This window comes from Thunnus albacares, chromosome 17, assembly GCF_914725855.1.
Source record: "Thunnus albacares chromosome 17, fThuAlb1.1, whole genome shotgun sequence".
In the NCBI taxonomy this organism is placed as follows: Eukaryota; Metazoa; Chordata; class Actinopteri; order Scombriformes; family Scombridae; genus Thunnus; species Thunnus albacares.
In genome coordinates this window covers 9,052,769-9,073,671 of record NC_058122.1, presented here as the reverse complement: position 1 = coordinate 9,073,671, position 20,903 = coordinate 9,052,769, and the positions used below count along the sequence as shown (strand labels likewise).

The following is a 20,903-nucleotide window of genomic DNA, read 5'->3' as shown; positions in this document are numbered from 1 at the left end:
TTTTACAAAGTGGAGAAATTCTACACAGTGGATGTGCAAGTCCTGAACAGGGCATTTTTTAACATTAACTGTAACCCCATAAGCTAATCTAACCTAGTTAGTTAATAATGTGCTCATTGACCTATGTTAGAGCAGACAAATAGTGTCTCCATTCACTTTCACTCTTGTGTTTTTGGCTTTTGAAAGCCTAAAAAAAGACATCAGCCCCATGTACACTGGAAAAATCCAAGGCTTGACAGGCTTCCTGTGCCTAGTTACAAAATAACAAAGCTATGATTGGACAATTGCTGTTCAGGGGAGGGGGTTAGCAAACAGTAAATTGATTCTCTCACAGGTTGCATCCATTTGAAGATTGAATTTAACAAAACATTCATGGGCATTGTGGTATTATGTGACAGCAATAGCCAGATGTGCATTGATCTTGAAAACCTGTATGGTCTACTACATCTACAAAGCCACACTGTGACTTTGTAGACAGAAAATGTGAGGGCCCCATTGCTTTTCATCGCTAACCCCAATAGTAAAACACTAAGACACTGGCAGTATATACATCCCTCTGAAACAGCACTCCCTGCCCAGGAATCCTCCCTAAGGCTCACTTGTAGATGTGAAGTGATTATATATCACAGCAAACATCAGCTGTTTCCACCAGTGGTATTACTGAGGACCCTCTCACAGTGACCTTTATGGGGCTTCGGTTGGGAGAGACTGATTCGAGACTCAAAGGCTACTGTCTGTACATGAAAACCATAAACAAGTTTTGTTGGGAGGGACAGGTTTATGTGTGTTAGAGTGTCTGTGTGCGTGATGTGAATGTTTGTGTGTGTTGGAGTGTGGGGAATGGTGCAGAGTGTGTGTGTGAGACATGAAAAAAGGGATCTGTGTTCTCTGCTGTGTGATGCTTTTGACGACAGGTGTCATTATCTTTGTTGCTGTCATGGTATTATATTGATGAGACAGCTATCAAATTTTTGATAGACTTTTTACTGATGTGAGATGTTTCATACCAGAAATTTTGAAAGTGGCGGAGATTTCTTACCTTTGACACTTAATCCTTTTGTAGAGACTGTCCTTACCTGCAAATACTTAATGACCTATGTTTACTGGCAAAAGCCATCTTATGGTCATGTGAATAATCATACAGTAGTGTGTTATACATTGATGAACAGTGTTGTCAGTAATGCATTACTGCGGATGTAATTACTTTTTTCAATAACATGGTGTGTAAGGGATTATGGAGTGCTATGTGCATCACTGAGCCTACGCTAATGCTAGCTGTTGGATGGTCAGTCAGTTCTTCCAAACGGTCTCCTGCCTGCTTGTTAAACCACAAATGTCTCATCTTCTATATCTACATGTGTTAGATACAAAAAAGCAGCATGTGGGTGTGAGGAGGATTTTGAATTGCTTAAAGGCAACTTTGATGGAGCTGACAGCTGAGTAACGAAAGTAAAGTAACGAGTAATATAACATAATATAATATAATATTACTTTTGCTGCTGAGTAATGTGTAAAGTAATGAAATTACCTTTACAATAAGTAATGTGTAAGCAGTAATTGATTACAGTTTTCAAATAATTTGCCCAACACTACTAGTGAACTATCTATTTGTCGTTTTGGTATGAGGACTAGTTGATCCGCCTAGCTCTTTGAAACTTGCCTTTGAGTCTCTTTCGTCTCTTTCTGTCCTCTAATCTGTATTCTCCTCTGCATAACTGCACAGGGACATCACTCCCAATCCAATTCTAACCTTCTTCTCAAAGCCCTAAATCTTTTTAACCAATGCATACCCTTTCACTCATCTCTCTCTAAACCGTGTTTATCTAATTTTGGTGCAATCACGTGACCACTGTTCCTCTCTCGATATCTTACTCTTTTGCTGGTACAAATGTATCACCTTCTCCATCCCCTCACAGCAGCCAAAGGCTGCAGAGGGTGGATTGCTTTGATCCCATGATCTACCAGGGTGCCTCTTGCAGTTCTCTTAGGGCTGACAAGGGGCTCAGCAGGGGAACAGGAGGAATGAAGGAATGAGAGAAGGAGGTGATGGAGTAGTGACAAGTTGGGGAGGGAGGGAGATAGAGGTGGATGATGAAAGGGGAGAGATTAAAAGAGGAGTTCCATCAGAGCAAAAGAGAAAAGCAAAAAGCGAGAGATGAGACCAGTGAAGTGGTAGAGGGATGGAAGTCAACAGGAGATCTTACCAGGGAATAGCAATGTTAGATGAGGCATGGATTGGAGTGTGGGGTGGGGATGAGAAAACAAAATTGTCAAAAATCAGGAAGAGATACTTCCAAAATTGAAAGGTTTTATCTCATCCAAAGCCTGCATGGCTATTGCTTGGAAAGGAAAACCATCTGGTTTGGCTTCTGAAGACTAAAGGGAAACCTCTCGTAGACTGTTTTTCCTCTGTTCCCTTATTAACGGCAACATGACATTCTTAATCAACGCAAACTCCTCATAGCTAAACACCATCAGAATTTCAGTCCCAGTTGTCCTTTCGGCTTCATTAAAAAGGCTTTTGGCTTGTGTGATTACTTATGGGACTCCCATTCATAATGACTTGTTTTGGATTGTTTCAAATGGATATGTGAGTCACATGGGAGCTGACTGGCATATTAATGCAGGAATTTACAACCTTCCACAGTGAAAACGTATGTGGATTTTCCACTGAGGCTTCCTTTGCAGTCAAGCAAACCATCTCCACATCTATTGTTAATCACACAAACAATCACTGTTTATTGTGAAATCCTCCTGAGGGTGTTTCACTTTAGTTTGTTAGTCAAATGATGATCAAAGGTTTGTGATGCAGAACAAACATGTTAGTTCAAATTTTATGACAGAACATTAATTATTATTTTGAATTTGGAGTTAAGCGAGTCTTGTGACTTGATCTTCCCTACTAATTTCCACCTGGTGTTTTCATTGACTTCTTTTGGCATAACATACAAACTTTGCATCTAACTTCCTTCGACACAGGTTTTGAGCACATCATGAGACATTTATATTACTTCCTGAGATTTAGAACAAAGAGAACTTATTCTTGGGTTCAACTAAGAGGATAAAAGGAACGAGTGATGGTGCTAAGAGAAGAGAGATACTGAGAGAGAGATGCCTTTGAACCTGAGTCCAGGTAAGCCAACATAATGCAGACACGATTTGAACCTGTTTAAGGGTAGCAGAGCAAGACAGAGAGAGAGAAACAGAAAGTATACTTCCAGCCAGCTGTTTCTCTTTACATTTTGATTTTGTGCACTAAAACAATATGGATATGGCAGAAATTAAAAAAAGAAAACACTTAAAGATCACAAGACTTTTTTCTCTTCAGCTGAGGTGTATCCAACTCCTGACTATGTTCTTTCCTACAGACTTTCCACCATTCTTATCTTGACATTGTCATCCTGTATTTCCTTCTTTACACCTTTGCAGATCTATATTGAGTCACTTGTATGGTTCTTTTACTGTCTGAGCTATCAAGTTTCACAAGGAAGGTGTCTTTCTTCACTACGTATGCTCTCCATGAGGGGCTCAAACCTTTGATTAACCCATTCTCAATTTACACCCCATCTCTTTGCCTTCTTGTCACATCTAAGTCCATATTGTTGTGATCTGTTGAATATCATATTTGTAGATAACACTCAACACATGATAAGTCACTGTCCCGCTATACAGACGATACTCAACTCTACATCTCCTTCCTGAATCCGACACAAAAGTTCAAGAATGCATATGGGTTTGCCTGACTGAAATATCCTATTCCTATATTGTCCTCCATGATCTCCTTCCTCTTCACCCCACAACATCTCTCTTTCACCACTGAAAAAACGACCTGTAACTATCCCATTCAGCAACATTCTTACATTGTCCTAACAACCAACAAACCACATAAAAAGAAAGAAGTATTATCAATTGGAAAAGATCGTACCACCATTGACTTGTGATTCCCATATCCTCTGGTGGGTGAGGCTGCTCTTTGAGGGCTTCATATTTGAGCTAAATGTCATTAAGCAGAGGACGATCCTTGCAGGCTGCAGATCCATCTTTTATGGTTATGTGATATCAGTTTCGCCATCCTTTAGAAAAAGGTTCTGTCACAGTTTCATGAAATGGAAATTACTCATTTTTTACTTTTTAATGCACTTATGAGAACTCCTTGTGTAAGATGAAAAAAAAAAAACTCTATCCACTTGATTGCCATTTAAAACACTGATATTAGCTTGCAAGGCCTCCACAGTACTCCCATACCTTGCCTTGTGCGTAACTACTATACACACATTACCAAGACACTTATTTGTTATCAGTTGATAGAAGGGTAACGATCACATTATCGTCTTCTATTACAGTGGCACCTATTGTTTACTGTAAATAGCACACCAGACTACTTATGCTGTTCTTTCTGGATAAGAATATCTGCTAAAATCCTAAACTGCATATGATGGGAACTGGGGTCTTTGATTTCAGTTTTCTTCTGAACTGTGCAGGTTGTATCCACAAAGCAAGGAGGCTTTGTCTTACTGTAACATCTGATCAAATTATGCATTTTGAACAGAGTTCTTCAATCAGCATCTTTTTGACAAGGTTTTGCATTTTACATAAAGTCAATCTGTTTGATATATTTAGTTTGGAGCAGTGTGCGAGTGCTGAGGATTGAGCAAAGTGACAGGCTTGATAGATGCTGACATGATAGAGGGAGAAAGACATGATTGCATGGAACAAATGCTGAAGTAGACACTAACTACAGTATAAGTGCATCTCACGGGAAGAATGCTCATAACATTTTATATTATTCTATCAAGAAAGCAACTCATTTTGATTATTAAAAGATTATTAAATGCATAGATAAATACTTTTTCTCTTTTCTCGATAGGTATTATGACACACACACACACACACACAATAGTGTCTGTGAAAGAGACAGAAAGAGAGAACAGAGCTGTTATACAGCATCATCTTCGTCCTCCACGTGCATTATATTACTCTGTCTCAGCAGTTTTTTCCCATCTGTCTGTCTCTCACACTGAAAAGGTGCAGCATTGAAAAAATGAGAAGACTTAGAATGGCAAGGGAAACGTTAAAGGCAGAGATGGATGGAAAAATAAAGAGGCAGAGAATCAGAATAGAAAAGAAATGGAGAAAATGTCATGTGCTGAGCAGGGGGAACGATAGATAGATAGATAGATAGATAGATAGATAGATAGATAGGGGATGAGGGGACATGATATCTGACAGCAAAAATGAGAAAGAGACAGGAGAGGAGAGGAATGATTCGCCTGTTAATAGGAAATCCAATCCAATCTCGTCTGCTGTCTGTTTTTGGGTGTGTGTGTTTGTCCATGTGTGTCCAGGATCCACCTTCTTAATCATGGTTCTTTCAGCATAAATATCAAGGCATCAAGACAACCCCCCCCCCCCCCACCTCTTGCACTGTATAATCAGATTCTGTAAAGATATAAGGCTTAACACATCAGGCTCATTTTGATGCAAAGGAACAGTCCTCGCTGCAGGGCCTGCAGATATTGGACAGAACTCTATCAGAAGAACAGAGATACCAAGAGACCTAGAAGACAGTAAGAATGATTGACCTGTCTGTATACACACAGAGGGATGATGCGTTGACAGAGAGAAGCTGGGATGATGAAGAGCAAAAAGAGGAGGCAAAAGGCTGTGCAGAGGAGGATTTGTTGGCTGTGATTTAGGAAGGAAGATGTATGAGTGTGGTGATGGAAGACTGTCAGGCATTCATCTATGTTTCAGTCTGTTGCTCTGGACAATCTGGAAAATTAGATCTCTCAGGTCAGTGTTGGAACTATCCAAGCCATGAGGTGTCAAGGCTGTTGTTTGTATCAGCCACAGTATCCTCATCATTTATAACTTTATAGGCTATCACATAAAAATAACTTTAACATACATCTTCATTATGCTATGCCACGAGCTGGACATGAGTTTATAAAGATTAAAATGTGGAAGACGTAAGCCTCCTGGAGCTCTTTAGAAAAGACCGGCTCTCTCTACGGCATGAGAGCTAACCATTAGCATACTGATAGGTTCTATCAGAAAGATCCACAAGTATCATAGGCTAGCAACAGCCTTGACACTGTACCTTCCACAGAGCCCATCATATTGCACCGCCATGTTTCTACAGTAGCCCAGAACGGACAAAACAAACACTGGCTCTAGAGAGGGCCTTTCATGTTTTTTGCAAGTTTTGCAGCCACCGTAGGTTCTCCTACATGCTTGGAATGGGAGGGGTATTCGGCTGGTTGCAATCTACAACCTCACTGATAAATGCCACTAAATCCTGCACACTGGTTCTTAAAGTTTATAGTCTTATTTTTATAGATTTTGCCACAGTTACACACAGTTTTACAATAAGCACTATGAGGGCAAATAGCAATTTTTAAAGTCCCCAATTGAACATACTATCTAAATCATGTCCTAATATAAATATTATCCAAAAACAAAAATATCTGCACACATCAAAACACAAGTGTAGAGAGACATACACATAAACAACCACATACACAAACTGGCACACACACTTGCAAGGAATGCAGAGGTGAGCTAAAGCGTGTGAAGTGCAGGGTCTAGATGAGCGATCTGGGGTGGTGGGGTGTGATTCACACAGTATCTGGTGCCGGCCTTGGCTGGCAGAATAGCGTGAACCCAGGCAACAGGTGTCTGGGAATAGTTGTGAGTGACTTGACCAACCGGTCAAGGCAGATGGCCACCCAACTTGAGCCCGGTTCTGTTTGAGGTTTCTTCCCCTTGAAGGGGAGATTTTCCTTGCCACTATCGCCAACTGTTTGCTCATGGGGGAATGTTGGGTCTCTGTAAATTAAAGAGTGCGGTCTAGACCTGCTCAATGTGAAAAGTTCCCTGAGATAACTTCTGTTGTGATTTGGCGCTATATAAATAAAACTGAATTGAAAAAATTGACTTCAGAAGCAATATGAGTCCAATCACCCAGATATGATGGAGAGACAGACTACGAGAGAGAGGACAGGAGACAAAAGGGAGAATGAAGTTTTGGTCAAGTTAAGTATCCAACCAAGTAAAAAATTGTTAGGATGAGGGTTGTGATATATATAATTGGAAAAAGGAATGCTGATCGAAGTTGAAGTGGGGAAGAGGGACCATTTTGTGAGACAGCAAGACAGTAGGTGAATTATATCTATTGGAATAGAAAAGAGATAGAGATAGAGGAAGTAAGATGATACAGAAAAAATAGTAGATAGTATAGACTATTCTACCACAGAGTGAATGGATGTTTAGATCCATGTCTAGAGTATGCGTGGTCACTGGTGTCCCTAGAGGAGGTGTACAGTTTCTACAAAACAGGATTTGAATGTAGTGACAACAAGCAGCAATTACCACGGCTTGAGGCTGAAGCCCATGTGGATTCAGTGCCACCGACGGCCACTAAATTCTGACTCTAAAATATCCCTGGCTCCAATTGACTCCCATTCAAAAAGCATCAATTTCTCTTTAGAAATACTAAGTCAATAATTTTTCTTCTAAATCAGGCCCTCCTAATAGGTGTGCTGGCGGTCATTTTGGAAATTATTGCTCCGTTAACAAGATCTGAGTTGGACTATTGTTGCAATATTTCAGAAAGTTTCATGTTATTTGATTACAATATCTGCCCCGTTAGCACAATTTACTTGCTCACGTACTGTATTTCATGCTGAGTTAATTTATAATGGACAAAGTTTTTTACATTTTTCTCATGAATGGAAACAGAGAATGCCTCCCAAATGTTAGATTTGAAGGTAGAAGTTGGAAGATTGGTAGAAGTTCAGGTGGTCTATAGTTGGCCATCTAGGACATTTATCAAACACTTTCACATGCTGGTGACACCACAGAGACATGCAGTGATCAGAATTATAGTTATGACTGAGAGAAATTTAAGCATATTACATTAAATGACTGTCCAGTGTAGTTATTCTATCTGTATTCAAATGCATGTCACGTACACTCTGTTAAACTGGCTGCAAACTCAATCTAAATCATGTGGAGTTAAAGTGACAGGTGGGCAGAAACAGCGCTGTAAACAAATCACAAAATGGGTATAAAATGTTTGAGTTATGGTTCATACAGCACATCAAACATTTTGTTACAGGGGGATAACATTGATCTGTATTGAAGTCAGACACACACACATGCTTACATGCACATTAATCAGATAGGCAATATGAGCAAATGCATCTTAATTGAAAATTATGTGTTACTGGAAAAATTCCTTTATCTCTACAAGTGAGAGTTTGCCTGATATGAGAGATTTACAGCATTTAAAGAAAAATGGAAGATGAAGGGAAATTAATGAGGAACATTGCTTTACACACACACACGCACAAATGCATCATCATCGCTTACACTTCAACATACAGATACATGTAACCCTCCTCCTACTCTCACAGTTGAACACCTACACAATTTGCTAACATAAGTATGCAGATATACACATATACAGTTGATCTACACATTAACTGCACACATGCATATTCAAAAAAAAATGAACAAAGAAGCAAATGACCTTGAAGTTCAGTGTGTACAGAGAAATGTGGGCAGTATATTGAATTCTAACAGATCACTAGTGTCAAGCAATGAAAAAGAGAAAATCTCTGAAGATTAGTCCACTATTAAATCCCTTCAAGCCTGAATTATATCAGTAGCACATGGCCACATCTGCACATTATGATAATAACCAACAAAGATGTCTGTCACAGACGGCCTGACATTCATGTGTTCCCTTTGTTAATCCAAGGGCAATTTGGTATTACCGCGCTACTAAATGCAGCATATTAGAAAAACATTGGAGGAATAGCAAGGCAGGCATTCATGAAGAAAACAGCACCTGTTCTGCACTCTCATCCTGCAGATGTCTGACTTTATCTGCTCTTTATGGACAGTATACGTTTAAGAGTCATTCCTAAGTGAATGGTCCATTAACACAGATTGTGCTAACTGGCTAGCAGTGTGCTGTGTGCTGAAAAGCCAGCTGCATTGCAGTTAAAATCGAATTTCAGTCAAGGCCTAACTCCCGTGAAGAATTCTTCTGCACACTCTGCCAGTTTGCAAGGTAGAAAGGAAGGACCTATTATCATTACATCATCAATCAATGAAACGTCTAACTGAAACCATTTGTGTATGGCATAAGGTTAGTGTGTGTATCTACAGTTTAATTGTGAGCTCATCTATCTATGTCCATAATGTGTGTGCACCTGTGAATGTATTTATCTTCAGTGTGTCTGTCATGGGCTACTATTGGGGACAAATTTCAGACTAAAGACCAGTTAATTGGGGAGGGCTTGTCCATTTGGAGACAAAAGTTGTGTCTCCAATTTGGAAAAAGCTGATTTTTGGTTCAGTGGTTGGGGTTAGGGTAAGTCTCCAGGAAATTAGTGTAAGTCTATGTAATGTCCCCAAAAGTGATATAAGTAAACGTGTGTGTGTTCATTAAGTACATGCACGTATATCTATGTATCCATGTGTTGCAAGGGGAGAGGAGGTTCACTCTGACACTAGAGAGACTCTATAATTAAGTCAAGTTAATGCACTGGAATCTCGTGTGCATCGATCTACTCCGTGCTAATGTCCCATGGCAGCATGAATGTTAGCCTTATTAAGTGCACACCTACAGCTGCAGTATGATCTGATTAGATAAAAGAGCACTTGCTCAACCTGCACTCTGAGCCATTGGTTCAAACAGCAGTGACTGCAAATATAATTTAATGAAGTAGGCAAATTATGGAAAACTTTTTTTTCCTGTGGAACCCAGAAAAGCAAAGTCCTCTTATCTAATTATAACCAGAAAACATCACACCTACCGTGGTTAATTCTATGCCCTGCAAAAATAGAAATCGGTTTCCTTTTAATTCCTGGATTAAAATGAGTTCACCAGTGCATTTTATGAAGGAGAGTGCAGAGTGTAGTTATAATTGAGCAGTTTGGGTGAGGTGCTGCCAAGCGTTTGAACAAACTCTGCATCATTCATAACTTTTTGGGGAAACAGATGTAATAAATAATTTGAAGAACAGCTTGTTCTTACTGTTCCCTCAGCAGAAATACATAAAAGACTTGATTAAAGAACACAAAAACAGACTCACCTGGGATTTTAGAATATTACTTGGCAAATATGTTAATGTAAAAAATTATGCTAAATTATGAGTGTAGATAGCCATACAAAGTGGTTTTACAGCTAATGCAAAGTTTAAAAAAAGTCCCTGTGGAACAAGTTGGTCAATGGGCACTTGAATTATTAATACTATGAGGTATGGTGTAATTTAAATATAGGTACTTTTGTAATTAAATTTTATGCAGGAGAAAAGAAAAGAAAAGAAAAGAAAAAGAAAGGAGGAACAAAATAGAGGGGAGGAAAGAAGAGAAAAGGAAAGAAGAGAAAAGAGAAGACTTGTTTTAGAAACTGTTCTGTCAGAGCTCCTCTGTGGAAACAATGAGCATCCAACAGCCCCAGGATTCAATTTCAGCTTCAGTTTCTTCTCTCACGCTTTCATGCATAGCTTGCTTTGGATCAAACAGCCTCCTCGAAATGTGACTTTATCTGCTGCTGGCACACCCTTTGGCCTGTTCATCTCTCTCTACACGCACAGACACACACACACACTCTTCACTCTCATCACAATAAGTCAATGATTGTACCTTTACATTAACCTTTCTGACCTGCTACAGAACAATACCACACATAAAGCCTGTACACACACAAATAACAGAAATTACCATCCAGCAACTGTTCCTGTTCTGAGCCTGCAGTGTTAATTAACTCTTCCATCAGCTGTGGGGAAGCATTACGTAATGTGCAATATATACTGTTGTTTATGAGTTTGTGTAGGCATTTATACATGCATGTATAGATGAACATGTGCCTTCGTATATGTGAGTGGGATTTGTTAGTGCTGTGGTTGAACAACGGAGTCATGCCTGCATGTGTGTGTACGCTGCGTCTTTCATGTGTAGGCTGAACAGTGAACCAGTATTGGAATCTGTTATTGTATAGCCTTAAGTGCAACGATAATGTAGGAGTTATTCCATAACATCACACTCCTGTTCTTCCCCTGACCGTCAAGCTTTGTATGTGTGTGTGTGTGTGTGTGTGTGTGTGTGTGTGTGTGTGTGTGTGTGCGCGCGTGTTAGAAAGAAAGAATGGAAGAAAGAACCTCACAGAGCTCACGAAGGGGAATAATGATCAATACTTTGACCTTTGTTGTTACCACCTGAAGGGTAGCTGCTGCACCCAGTGGAGTTACCAGTCTGCAAAACTTACACACTTCACTACCACGTGTCAGCATTTACAGTTTTCTATGTGTGTGCATGCGCGCGTGTGTGTGTGTGTGTGTGTGTGTAGCACACAGAGACCTGCAGGGTGTACAGTTCTTCCTACATACTGCACAGTACTCCAAAGATTTTTCACTTCTGTCATCTCGCAGAACAAACAGATGAGGTGAATATAGAGCTGATAAGGTGGAAGACAGAGCGAGAGAGAGGGGAATACAAAGGGAGTGAATGACAGGAAGAGGAGAGAGAGGAGCAGAAGGAGGTGTGTTTGAGAAAGAGTGATTTCCTCTGATCCACTCGTCCCCCATGGCTTCAGTTTATCATTCATTCAATAACGCTATGCCCGTCTTCCCTGGATGCTTGGCAACATTAATAGAAGCTGCCAGGAGTTAGGACACAGGTCACACATCAGATCACACACATTTTTCCCCTCTTTCCCCTCTGCTCTCAAATCACATCGCGCAAGCCCGCAGAGACAGACACACACACCCGCTCACAGTGGACTCAGTTGTAGTAGTGGTTGAACCGGGCCTGCCAATAAAACGTCCTGACCTGGAATCGGAGGTGACAGGTGAGGCAGGTGAGGAGAGGAGCAGGGAGGTGGGGGAAGGTGGAGCGGGGAGGGAGACAAGGAGACAGACAGGGGGAGTAATTAGGAGAGACATGTGATGCTGGAGAGAGGAGACGGGAGAGATGAGACAGAGGGAGGAGGGGTCGGGTGAGAGAGGAAATGATAACAGGCACGTGTTCACATGAGTGGTGCTGACTCTGCTGTGATGAGTTTGATGAGATCAATGAGGGGCCAAACTGTTTATGGCCCTCTTACATTATCTTTTACTCTTTTTTTAATCATGTAGCTGGACCTTTGTCTCAGAGAAACTATTAATTTTTTTGTCTTTTTTTTTCTTTCCCTCATTTTCCTATCACCTCTCCCCTCTGGTGGATTTTTCTCATTTTGCCCTCCCTCCTCTCCTCTTCATCTTCTTTTCTTCCATGGCATCCCATCTCCACTCCTCTCGCCCTCCCTTCTTCTCTCGTTACAAGGTAACATCTTGTGCCAGGCTGCAAGTTAGGTCTTTCTTTCTTTCTGGAAGGAACGCCTGTCTCTTTCTCTCACTGATCTGGGCGCTGCCAGCTGTCAATTTCATGATGGTTTTCTCATTTCTTTCAATTCATCATCATGCCATTTGCTATTCAGGTGAGATGAGATGAGATCAGTTGCCGTGCCTCGATGGGCAGGTGTCTCTTTGCATCTCAAGTAGCTACTGAATGTTTCATATAAAGCAGATGTAACTAAACATGCAAATGTACTGTATGCGTGTAAGACTGTGCAGTATGCATATATTTTAGGAAAAGTGGGAGAACTTTTGTTCCTTTTCACTGATTTGTCAGCTTTTTGTTCTGTGATTGAGGTGGCAAATGGGTAAATAGATCTTTGTACTCTTTGTACTCCTTGTACTTTGGTGATCTGTATTCAAAACACTCATGACTCATGAAAACACAGTCTGTCCTTCAAGGGTGAGATCAGTTTTACTCTAAAGTAATTTTAGCCACACTATAGCAGCACACCTCTAGGGTTGGTCGGTCCACCACTTTGGTCCAAACTGCAATTGCCGTGAAGTTTGGTACACATACAAATGTCCCCCTCAGAATGAATTGTCATAATTTTGGTGATCCTCTAACTTTTCATCTGGCGCCAACATCAGATCGATTTTTTATTTGTTCAGGTGTTCGGTTTGTGACCAAATACCTTCAGAAATAATGACATTCCCATCGTCCTCAACTGTGGACGATGTGTGGATGTGTTTAGTGCTCATTAGCAAATGTTAGCATGCTAACACGCTAGACTAAGATGGAAATTATGGTGCACATTATACCTGCTAAACATCAGCATGTTAGCATTGTGAGCATGTTAGCATGTTGATGTTAGCATTGTTAACCATTACCATTACTCAACCTTATATCAACCTTGTTTCGGTTCCCGTCAAGGCACCATGTGAAGATCTTACATTCACATTACAAGTTTCATTGTTTATGATACTTCTTATGCACTTGTCTACTTCCAGTTGTTTCTTACTAATTTATAAAAAGAAGGGAAAAAAGAAAAATCTAGTGCTCTTTCTTATTGCACTTATCAGCCACTTGAGAATTTGTAGTTCTTTTTGAGTCTAAAAGCATGTATGATTGTGTATCAAAGTCTGCAATATGACAAAAATGTAATGTAAAATGTAATTATGTGTATCCTTAAGACTTAACAAATGTTGAATGCATTTCCTTGTAGTTCCTAAGTTAAGTCCCATCAGCAGAGTCAAGTAATAACCTAAAGAACAACTTTCTACAAAGGCTCCTCATGGGCTCCATATTACAGATTTATTGCACACTGCGCCGGTCTGTCTCTGCCAGCTACATGATTTAAAAGGTGCTTTGAGTGAGGAGTGAGTGAGTTTGGGGGAGGGTGTGGGTGAAGGGAGGTGTGTCCTTGGATCCAACTTTTATCCATTTAATGTCAGAGTAATGACAGAGTGCATCCAAATAAGTGCTCTGATATCTTAGCCAAACTGGGAGGCAGAGTGAAAATGTTGAAGACTAAATAGCAACACAATTTGCTTCCTCTGTTTTTGCTTGCATGTTTTTCCTATTTCGATGACAGTTTGGCTCCATTCTCGGTTTTTACTTTTTTTCTGTTTTCTTTTTAATTCAATTTCCCTCATTTGGGTATGTGGCTCCTCTCCATCTGCTTGAAGCTGCAGAGACAATGTGTCCCTGCACCCCAAATTAACACTCTCATCTATCTCTGTGCCTCTCCATCCATCTACTGCCTCTCATTTGGCTGTCCTGTCCTATCTCTCTCTCTCTCTCTTTCTTCTTCCCATCTCCTTCCATTAATTTTACGCTTTCATATTCCCTCTTAGCAACACACATCTATGCGGTCTCATCTCATCATCCTCCTCTCCTGGCACATTTTGCATCCCCCATCCTCTCACCCCTAAATCCTTGATTCCCCCACTCCCTCCCTCTCTCCTTTTATCTCTCTCCATCCCTGTGTCCCTCCACCCCTCTGGCAGGATCATTTGGCCGCAGCAGACGGGCTCTTATACTCCAGGTGTGATGCATTGAATGATGACCACAGGAGGACCAGGATGTCTCACACACACACACACACATACACACACACACACAGCAAGCAGCCACTGGCCCCGATCAGCGCACCAACCTTTCTCTACCCGGCATCTCTCCTTTTTTTTCTCTTCTTCTTCCAGGAAAACTATCTGTCATGTTTTGCCAGTCAGCGTCTGCTGTGGCCGCTTTCTATAATACCTGCTTCAGACAATAGCGTTATCACTCTGTGGCTAATAAATGGGTTCGCAAAAACACACTCCGTTCATATATAGCTAGCACACACAAGGAGACAGACACACTAATATATAATGACATTTCACATAAATATACACACACAAACAAGCGTAGTCCAATCCTTTTGAGGCTCCATGTGACAAATGTGTATTTCATGCCATCGCCTCGTCGACTGGGTCCTCTGCCAAGCCATTACTCTGTCCTCTCCTCTTCTTTCTCTTTTTCTCATTCCAAATGGATTAATTCATCTAGCCGATTAAATAGACAGCAGCATCAATAGTTTTCAAGACTGCGCTATCATAATTTTGCCTGGAGGCTCAGTGAGGTGTAAAAATGGCTATTATAAATTGTTGGGGAAGACATAAGAATCACTGTATCTGAATAGGAGTCACTGAATGGAAGTAATCTTTCATGGTAGAAATCAATGCAACGTTTGTGACTGCTGAGGAGAATTTTCTGAATTAATTACTTTTCTTATTGGTATTTTTGCATTTGTGTGAGCCTTACTTGAGGGACAGATTAATGCAGTTTCATCATTTATCACAAAATGAAAATGGCTCCATTGTTAGTAATTTTAATCAGGCAAACTATATAAAAGATTTGGTATTGCAGAGGGACCCAGCAAAACAATGAGGACATAATACATGAAATAGCTCATTTATCCAGTTGCCACCTCAAACACATCAGCTGTCATTGCAAGGACTCATTTTATATTACTGAAAACTAGGCAAGATGGCTCTTTTTCCGTTGCACTTGATTTTTTTCTGGTGAAATGGACACTACTGTAATGAATCTATGTTTCAAATAAATAGAAACATTAAGAAATGACCTGCAGGGTTTCCCTTCAATTACAGTGAACAATGTGCAGCGCATCACTCAGGCCTCTTCTATTGCTCCATCAAGCAGAAAAGGAAATGAGTTTAGGATGTACTGTGTGGGTCAAGCTAAAGACAAGGTTGTGAAACTGTCTTCAAGGGAATATTACAGGGAACACTGTGACACCTCAGAAAACACTTGCTATCATCATGGGAGCCAGTGACACTATGAATAATCTGTGATGACGATCTACCTAAATAAATAAAACTTCAGTATCAAAACTATAACAAGGCTCACTGATTTTTAGCGAGTGACACAGGACAGATCATACTGTGTCTGGACAATTTGTTGCACTTTCTCACCTCCTGTATGTGTTTTAACGATGGAGGTCGATTTATTTCAACTGACATGTCCAAATACATCTTAAACCCTTTTGCTTGTTGGGGCAGCAGGGGAGGCCTGAGTGATGTGCTGCATGTTGGTGGAAGTCAGTCTCTGCAAATCCTGAGGGTAAATCTTTTAGATGGAGGTGTGTTATCCTGGACAGGTTGCTATAGTCAAACACCCACACCTAAAAGCAATTTAGAGCCCCTAATGCATGTTATTGGACTGTGGGAGGAAACCTGAACACCTGGAAAAAACTCAGACACAGGTAGAACATGACACAAAAAGACCACGCATTCAAACCCAAAGACATTTGTTTTCATGACACTGGGCAAAACCAGCAGGACATATACGCTGCTCTTGAAACAGACACACATGCTCTTTACACAATTACACAATTTGCTAAACTGCTGTGTGTGTAATCATCAACCTTGTCTTTTGTTTCCCTGCTGATAAGATATTAACCTGGTCCACTGAATTGCTAATAAGCTTAATAAAAAGCAGATGTGACCATCATGTTAATAGTATTTTTCCAGATTTTTAAATTAAAGATGAGGCAGAGAACAGGGGTGTGACGGCAGCAAAGGCTGCACTTCTGTAGTGTTACTCGTGCTTTGCTTCACTAACAGAATACTTAAATAATATACATGACCTTGACTTTGACTATGAAATGCTAGTTTCTAAGTGTTCACTGTGATTGGTGTCAAAATCCTGCAGGCTGCATGTCAGTCAAGAGTGATCTCCCCTCCTCTGTCTCTTTACTGCACTGCCTCATCTTTTTTGCTGTCTTCTACTCTTGTTTTATTCCTCAGCATTGCAAAACAGGTTCGGACACAAGTGCATAACTTGAAGCCTGACAAGATGGATTCTCGTGTGATCTCATGATGCAGGGATCTCACAAATCCAGCTGCCTCACAAGTTAACCTGAAGGCCAGGTTCCTAGCAAAACACACATTCACAAAAACCCACTATTACACTCATGTATGCATACACTCTTACAGAGCAGGTGCTGCAAATGGAGTGAAGCAGGCTATCAGGAAGGTGCATACAGGTACTCTCTCACACACACATAACACAAAAATATACTCATTCATAAGTGTACACACATATTTCTGAATATCATGACTGCTGGATAAGGCACTGACTGGAAGAGTCAAAGCACTGTCATATACTGTATTACAAAGTTCATTTCAAGCAGGAAGCAGATCTGTCTCACACACACTCACACACACATACGCACTGGAGCTGCTCTATCACACATATAATATTCTATTATCACACAAATGAAATGCTACACGCGTTTGAATTACTCTGACACTGATGGATTCATGTAATGGGAAAAACTAAAAAAGTGGAAAAGCATCAAAGTGGAACTTTGACCTTCACCTGACTGCGACTGCACTGAGAACAAGCTTTACAGAAGAATTTCTAAAGACTGTTACTTGTTACTTTAACTTGAAGGTGCGACATTAGAGAGGGGGTGACTAGTTTACTGTAGTGTCTTAAAAGAGTGTGCGTGTGTGTGTGAGTTTGTGTCTCCCCAGCTGAAAATACTGCAGTCTTCGTCATGCCTGGCTGGCTCACAGCAGTGTGATGTAAGGGCCTATTTTTTTCCTCTGCTGCTTTAAAGTGATGCAGTCCAGTTTGGCTGAGCTTTGTTTAGGGAAAACATTAAATCAGATGAGACAGATATCGATGGTGTCACAAAGAGACAGAGTGTGTGTGTGTGTGTGTGTGTGTGTGCGTGTGTGTGTGTAGTGACAGGGGGACTGGTGTGGCACTCAGGGTAATGCAACACAAAAATTGTTTGAGCCCTGAGTAAATGGGGTCACAGAGTGTCACGAGAGACGTGTATGCTTTCTTACTCATACAGACACACACCTCTTCAGGGTGGTGGTGTACATACACACACACACACAAAATATGCAGCGTTGGCATTCACAGTCACAAAAATCCAAAAACACCCCTAGCCTTTTGGCGCAGATCCTGCCCTCCCTCTCTTCCATTTTCCCCTGTTCCACTTTGTTTCCGCTAATGTTGTCACTCTGTCTCGCTCTCTGCCAGCCGCCCCACGCAGAGTGAAGCATTGACAGTGTTTACCCTTCCATCCAGCGGACAAAAAGGGATCCTATGGGGAGAGTTGCAGACAGGCCCGTTTCTATTGATTTTAATAAGGGTTGATGGACTCTGAGGTCTGACTCACTGCATACTGTCTGTGAGGGGCACAGGACCTTGCCTAGTTAAGCGTCCAACTGTAAAACAGCTTACTTCATCACTGATGAAGTAAGCTGTTACTTGTAAGCTGTTATTTGTACACTGTGAGTTCATCTCAGGTCTTGTTCTTGTCAGGAGGAAACAGCCCATTTTACTCAAGAATTTAGTATCTTGCTCAAAGGCTCTCTCGCAAATGCTTACTCATGCAGTCTTTCTACTCACCATGTCATGATGATGCCTCAGTGGCCTGTAAGACTAACTGAAGGAGGGGTGAGCTTTACACCCAGTACATACACCCACCTTCCCAGTACAATCGCAATTTATACTTTCAAAAGCTCCTTCAAGTTAAATTTGAGTGTTGAATTTGCTTAAAGTCACTGTCACACCAAATTTTAGATCAAGAGTTTGGCTTGTTATGGAGATCAGTGACAAGTCAAATTAGCAATCCTCTGTTGTGAACATGTTAATACAGTTCACTTGTAATACAGTTTGTAATGTGTGATATTAAATTCCTCATCTCTACTCTCAAGGCAGCTATTTGCTACAACAGTCCAAAGAGTTGAACATTTTAACGTTTTGTCCCTGTTTCAGTGAAAGGTAGGACTCAAAAGTATTGAAATAATCAAGTAATAACCAAGTAATGTCATTTTAAGCTTTATGACCTTGGTGACAAATAATACAATTTCTTGCTTATTCATTCTTTCCCATTCACTCCTCTAAGTAGTGCTGCCCATTAAGGTGCAACATTATTTCAACAGCTAACTCACAGCTTAGTTGTGGGTGTGGGTTGTGGTAAGTACCCAGGTGTAATTTTATATAATTGCTCATATTTATCAGCCTGTCTGATCTGTGACTAAGAGTCAACAGCCAATGCTAATGTCAGCATGCTAACAATGACAATGCTAACGTGCTGATGTTTAGCAGGTATACTGTTTACTATGATCATCATCTTAGTTTAGTGAGTTAGAATGCTAACATTTGCTAATTAGCAAGAAAGACAAAGTACGGGTGAGATTGATGGGAATATCATGAGTTTTGCAGGTATTTGGTCACAAACCAAAGTATTGGACGAATTAAAATTCTGGCTTGATGATGGCGCTAGATGAAAAGTTAAAGTTATTGCAATTCATCCTAAGTGAAACATAAATATCTGTACAAAATTCCATGAAAATCCTTCCAATAGTTGTTGAGACATTTCACTCAAAACCACAAATGTGAACCTCATGGTGATGGAAGAGGAAAAGTGAGGATCACTAAAGTCAATAGGATTCATCATATTGTGCCAGTCCATCTCATGGATGTTGAGATATTTTGCTGGATATGTGAAAACTTTGACCTGGTAGTGGTGCTAGAGGAAAATTTAGCGGATCACCAAAGTGATTAGGATTCATATGGGCTCCATGGATATCTGTATCTGTATCATGGCAATCCATGCAATAATTGTCAAGATATTTCACCAAAACCCAAAAATATCTAAGGTGAAAATCAAAATTAACCACCGCACACTGTAATGACTTTACTGTGACTTTATTAAGAGCGTACAACGCGTTTCGCCTGTAGCTTCTTCAGGTTTGCTCAGAATGTTCGGAAGAAGCTACAGGCGAAACGCTTTGTACGCTCTTAATAAAGTCACAGTAAAGTCATTACAGTGTGCGGTGGTTAATTTTGATTTTCACCTTATATGATCCTGCGACCGACCAGCACCTGTCTGAATATACTGGCTGTGCATGGGGAGTTCTGTCAAAGAATATCTAACTTATGGTGGCACCAAAGTCATTAAGATTCATAGAGAATAGTAAAACTTTACTGCAGCTATCTCCTAGAGATAGTTTGACTTTGTCACTGGGCACCACTTCTCGTTGCCCTTCATTCTAAATCAACAACCACAACTGATGTACTGATGAGAGCAGACTCAGGGAAACAGGCAGTACCTGATGTGTCTTATTATCTTACAGGGAAAAGTCAAAGCTCCATTGATCAATATTTGTGATCTGAACATTGAATCAGATGACTCCCTGTAATGTGAAAGGGTCACTCGCGCTGTCGATCCCACTGAGAATCAACACCACCATCTGCACCACAATGCAGCTTTCAGCCACTTTTGGCCCGTTGTCTTTGGTTCGCCTGTCAGCTCTTAACAACCACTGTCGAGGAGAAAGTACACAACGAACCGCATCTTTGAAAACTATCCACCTGCCCATCCTTCATGGAATATAATTCAAGTATCCTTTTTTATTAACATTTTACCTTTTGTCTTTTCTCCCTATCTCTTCCTATTCATGCATCTTCCATTCATCTCCACATATTCTCTGTCTTGCGGTGCGTCTCTATTTCTACGTCTCATTGTCCTCTCGTCTTTTTGTCTGTAGAGCTTCTTTACCACTCTATTGTTGCCTCCCTTTTCTTTTTGGCGGGACGCATTCACTCTCGTCTCCCATTCTCCTCTGGCCTACAGCATTATAGGCTACCCAAATAAAGAAAGGAAAACACGATTTGTATTCTGCACCACGTCTGTGATGTGAGAGGAGAGGGGGAACGAGGAGCGGGGAGAGAAAAGAGGCAGCAAGGAGAGGAGGGGTTATTAAAGTCACAGTTTGAGGAGTGGTTAAATTCATTGGACATAAATGCGGGTGTCTGAGGGCATTCGCCTACATTGTTAGCAGATTTGTTTCTTCTTAAGGAGATTGAATCAGCAATCGTTTGAATGAAAATAACAAGCACAGCAAACACCAAAATACAGTCATGTGAGAGAACGTAGTACACTACAAAACAGTGTTATATCATTGTAAAGATTCATATTTCACTCTCAGGCAGAGTTCTCACTTGTGCTGCTTAGATCTCAG

The 20,903-nt window shown here is 40.7% G+C and overlaps 1 protein-coding gene across 2 annotated transcripts in view; it reads right to left on the bottom strand.

Annotated features, from left to right (window-relative positions):
• Positions 1 to 20,903, bottom strand: part of pvalb6 (parvalbumin 6) — a 40,909-nt gene that overhangs the window by 10,455 nt on the left and 9,551 nt on the right. The window lies entirely within an intron of this gene.